Source organism: Lissotriton helveticus, chromosome 3_1 (assembly GCF_964261635.1).
Source record: "Lissotriton helveticus chromosome 3_1, aLisHel1.1, whole genome shotgun sequence".
In the NCBI taxonomy this organism is placed as follows: domain Eukaryota; kingdom Metazoa; phylum Chordata; class Amphibia; order Caudata; family Salamandridae; genus Lissotriton; species Lissotriton helveticus.
The window spans coordinates 1,140,698,974-1,140,703,973 of record NC_136061.1 but is presented as its reverse complement, the minus strand read 5'-3'; positions in this window follow the sequence as shown (position 1 = coordinate 1,140,703,973).

The window sequence follows — 5,000 nt, the reverse complement described above, 5'->3', positions numbered from 1 at the left end:
ATCAAACTCATTGTCTGTCTGTCTGTCTGTTTATCAAACTCATTGTCTGTCTGTCTGTCTGTCTGCCAAACTCATTGTCTGTCTGTCTGCCTGTTTATCAAACTCATTGTCTGTCTGTCTGTCTGTTTATCAAACTCATTGTCTGTCTGTCTGTCTGTCTGTCTGTTTATCAACCTCATTGTCTGTCTGTCTGTCTGTTTATCAAACTCATTGTCTGTCTGTTTATCAAACTCATTGTCTGTCTGTCTGTCTGTTTATCAAACTCATTGTCTGTCTGTCTGTCTGTTTATCAAACTCATTGTCTGTCTGTCTGTCTGTTTATCAACCTCATTGTCTGTCTGTCTGTCTGTCTGTCTGTTTATCAACCTCATTGTCTGTCTGTCTGTCTGTTTATCAAACTCATGGTCTGTCTGTCTGTCTGTCTGTTTATCAAACTCATTATATGTCTGACTGTCTGTTTATCAAACTCATTGTCTGTCTGTCTGTCTGTTTATCAAACTCATTGTCTGTCTGTCTGTTTATCAAACTCATTGTCTGTCTGTCTGTCTGTTTATGAAACTCATTGTCTGTCTGTCTGTCTGTTTATCAACCTCATTGTCTGTCTGTCTGTCTGTTTATCAAACTCATTGTCTGTCTGTCTGTCTGTCTGTTTATCAAACTCATTGTCTGTCTGTCTGTCTGTCTATCACACTCATTGTCTGTCTGTCTGTCTGTCTATCAAACTCATTGTCTGTCTGTCTGTCTGTCTGTCTGTCTATCAAACTCATTGTCTGTCTGTCTGTCTGCCTGTCTGTCTGTCTGTCAGTTTATCAAACTCATTGTCTGTCTGTCTGTCTGTCTGTCTGTTTATCAAACTCATTGTCTGTCCGTCTGTCTGTTTATCAAACTCATTGTCTGTCTGTCTGTCTGTCTGTTTATCAAACTCATTGTCTGTCTGTCTGTTTATCAAACTCATTGTCTGCCTGTCTGTCTGTTTATCAAACTCATTGTCTGTCTGTCTGTCTGTTTATCAAACTCATTGTCTGTCTGTCTGTCTGTTTATCAAACTCATTATCTGTCGATCTATCTGTCTATTTAACTACCTGTATGTCTAGCTGCCTGTCTGTTTATCAAACTCATTATCTGTCGATCTATCTGTCTATTTAACTACCTGTATGTCTATCTGCCTGTCTGTTTATCAAACTCATTATCTGTCGATCTAGCTGTCTGTTTAACTACCTGGATGTCTATCTGTCTGTCTGTTTATCAAACTCATTATCTGTCGGTCTATCTGCCTGTCTGTTTAACTACCTGTATGTCTATCTACCTGTCTGTTTATCAAACTCATTATCTGTCGGTCTATCTGTCTATTTAACTATCTGAATGTCTATCTGCCTGTCTGTTTATCAAACTCATTATCTGTCTGTTTGTCTGCCTGTCTGTTTATCAAACTCATTATCTGTCTGTCTGTCTGCCTGTATGTTTATCAAACTCATTATCTGTCTGTCTGTCTGCCTGTCTGTTTATCAAACTCATTGTCTGTCTGTCTGTCTGTCTGTCTGCCTGTCTGTTTAACAAACTCATTGTCTGTCTGTCTGTCTGTTTATCAAACTCATTGTCTGTCTGTCTGTCTGTTTATCAAACTCATCGTCTGTCTGTCTGTCTGTCTGTTTGTCTGTTTATCAAACTCATTGTCTGTCTGTCTGTCTGTTTATCAAACTCATTGTCTGTCTGTCTGTCTGTCTGTCTGTCTGTTTATCAAACTCATTGTCTGTCTGTCTGTTTATCAAACTCATTGTCTGTCTGTCTGTCTGTCTGCCTGTCTGTTTATCAAACTCATTGTCTGTCTGTCCGTCTGTCTGTCTGTCTGTCTGTCTGTTTATCAAACTCATTGTCTGTCTGTCTGTCTGTCTGTCTGTATGTCTGCCTGTCTGTTTATCAAACTCATTGTCTGTCTGTCTGTCTGTCTGTCTATCTGTCTGTCTGCCTGTCTGTTTATCAAACTAATTGTCTGTCTGTCTGTCTGTCTGCCTGCATGTCTGTTTATCAAACTCATTGTCTGTCTGTCTGTCTGTCTGCCTGCCTGTTTAGCAAACTCATTGTCTGTCTGTCTGTCTGTCTGTCTGTTTATCAAACTCATTGTCTGTCTGTCTGTTTATCAAACGCATTGTCTGTCTGTCTGTCTGTTTATCAAACTCATTGTCTGTCTGTCTGTCTGTTTATCAAACTCATTGTCTGTCTGTTTATCAAACTCATTGTCTGTCTGTCTGTCTGTTTATCAAACTCATTGTCTGTCTGTCTGTCTGTCTGTTTATCAAACTCATTGTCTGTCTGTCTGTTTATGAAACGCATTGTCTGTCTGTCTGTCTGTTTATCAAACTCATTGTCTGTCTGTCTGTCTGTTTATCAAACTCATTGTCTGTCTGTCTATCAAACTCATTGTCTGTCTGTCTGTCTGTCTGTCTGTCTGTCTGTCTATCAAACTCATTGTCTGTCTGTCTGTCTGTCTGTCTATCAAACTCATTGTCTGTCTGTCTGTCTATCAAACTCATTGTCTGTCTGTCTGTCTGTCTGTCTGTCTATCAAACTCATTGTCTGTCTGTCTGTCTATCAAACTCATTGTCTGTCTGTCTGTCTGTCTGTCTGTCTGTCTGTCTGTTTATCAAACTCATTGTCTGTCTGTCTGTCTGTTTGTCTGTTTATCAAACTCATTGTCTGTCTGTCTGTTTATCAAACTCATTGTCTGTCTGTCTGTCTGTTTATCAAACTCATGGTCTGTCTGTCTGTCTGTCTGTTTATCAAACTCATTATATGTCTGACTGTCTGTTTATCAAACTCATTGTCTGTCTGTCTTTCTGTCTGCCAAACTCATTGTCTGTCTGTCTGTCTGTTTATCAAAGTCATTGTCTGTCTGTCTGTCTGTCTGTTTATCAAACTCATTGTCTGTCTGTCTGTCTGTTTATCAAACTCATTGTCTGTCTGTCTGTCTGTCTGTTTATCAACCTCATTGTCTGTCTGTCTGTCTGTTTATCAAACTCATTGTCTGTCTGTCTGTTTATCAAACTCATTGTTTGTCTGTCTGTCTGTTTATCTGTCTGTCTGTTTATCAAACTCATTGTCTGTCTGTCTGTCTGTTTATCAAACTAATTGTCTGTCTGTCTGTCTGTCTGTTTATCAAACTCATTGTCTGTCTGTCTGTCTGTCTGTTTATCAAACTCATTGTCTGTCTGTCTGTCTGTCTATCACACTCATTGTCTGTCTGTCCGTCTGTCTATCAAACTCATTGTCTGTCTGTCTGTCTGTCTGTCTGTCTATCAATCTCATTGTCTGCCTGTCTGTCTGTCTGCCTGTCTGTCTGTCTGTCTGTTATCAAACTCATTGTCTGTCTGTCTGTCTGTCTGTCTGTCTGTCTGTCTGTTTATCAAACTCATTGTCTGTCCGTCTGACTGTTTATCAAACTCATTGTCTGTATGTCTGTCTGTCTGTTTATCAAACTCATTGTCTGTCTGTCTGTTTATCAAACTCATTGTCTGTCTGTCTGTCTGTTTATCAAACTCATTGTCTGTCTGTCTGTCTGTTTATCAAACTTATTGTCTGTCTGTCTGTCTGTTTATCAAACTCATTATCTGTCGATCTATCTGTCTATTTAACTACCTGTATGTCTATCTGCCTGTCTGTTTATCAAACTCATTATCTGTCGATCTATCTGTCTATTTAACTACCTGTATGTCTATCTGCCTGTCTGTTTATCAAACTCATTATCTGTCGATCTAGCTGTCTGTTTAACTACCTGGATGTTTATCTGTCTGTCTGTTTATCAAACTCATTATCTGTCGGTCTATCTGCCTGTCTGTTTAACTACCTGTATGTCTATCTACCTGTCTGTTTATCAAACTCATTATCTGTCGGTCTATCTGTCTATTTAACTAACTGTATGTCTATCTGCCTGTCTGTTTATCAAACTCATTGTCTGTCTGTCTGTCTGCCTGTCTGTTTAACAAACTCATTGTCTCTCTGTCTGTCTGTCTGTCTGCCTGTCTGTTTATCAAACTCATTGTCTGTCTGTCCGTCTGTCTGCCTGTCTGTTTATCAAACTCATTGTCTGTCTGTCAGTCTGTCTGTCTGTCTGTCTGTCTGTTTATCAAACTCATTGTCTGTCTGTCTGTCTGTCTGTCTGTATGTCTGCCTGTCTGTTTATCAAACTCATTGTCTGTCTGCCTGTCTGTCTGCCTGTCTGTTTATCAAACTCATTGTCTGTCTGTCTGTCTGTCTGCCTGCCTGTCTGTTTATCAAACTCATTGTCTGTCTGTCTGTCTTTCTGTCTGTCTGTCTGTCTGCCTGTCTGTTTATCAAACTCATTGTCTGTCTGTCTGTTTATCAAACTCATTGTCTGTCTGTCTGTTTATCAAACTCAGTGTCTGTCTGTCTGTCTGTTTATCAAACTCATTGTCTGTCTGTCTGTCTGTCTGTTTATCAAACTCATTGTCTGTCTGTTTATCAAACTCATTGTCTGTCTGTCTGTCTGTCTGTCTGTTTATCAAACTCATTGTCTGTCTGTCTGTCTGTCTGTTTGTCTGTTTATCAAACTTATTGTCTGTCTGTCTGTTTATCAAACTCAGTGTCTGTCTGTCTGTCTGTTTATCAAACTCATTGTCTGTCTGTCTGTCTGTCTGTTTATCAAACTCATTGTCTGTCTGTCTGTCTGTCTGTTTATCAAACTCATTGTCTGTCTGTCTGTTTATCAAACTCAGTGTCTGTCTGTCTGTCTGTTTATCAAACTCATTGTCTGTCTGTCTGTCTGTCTGTTTATCAAACTCATTGTCTGTCTGTTTATCAAACTCATTGTCTGTCTGTCTGTCTGTCTGTCTGTTTATCAAACTCATTGTCTGTCTGTCTGTCTGTCTGTTTGTCTGTTTATCAAACTCATTGTCTGTCTGTCTGTCTGTTTATAAAACTCATTGTCTGTCTGTCTGTCTGTTTATCAAACTCATTGTCTGTCTGTCTGTCTGTTTTTCAAACTC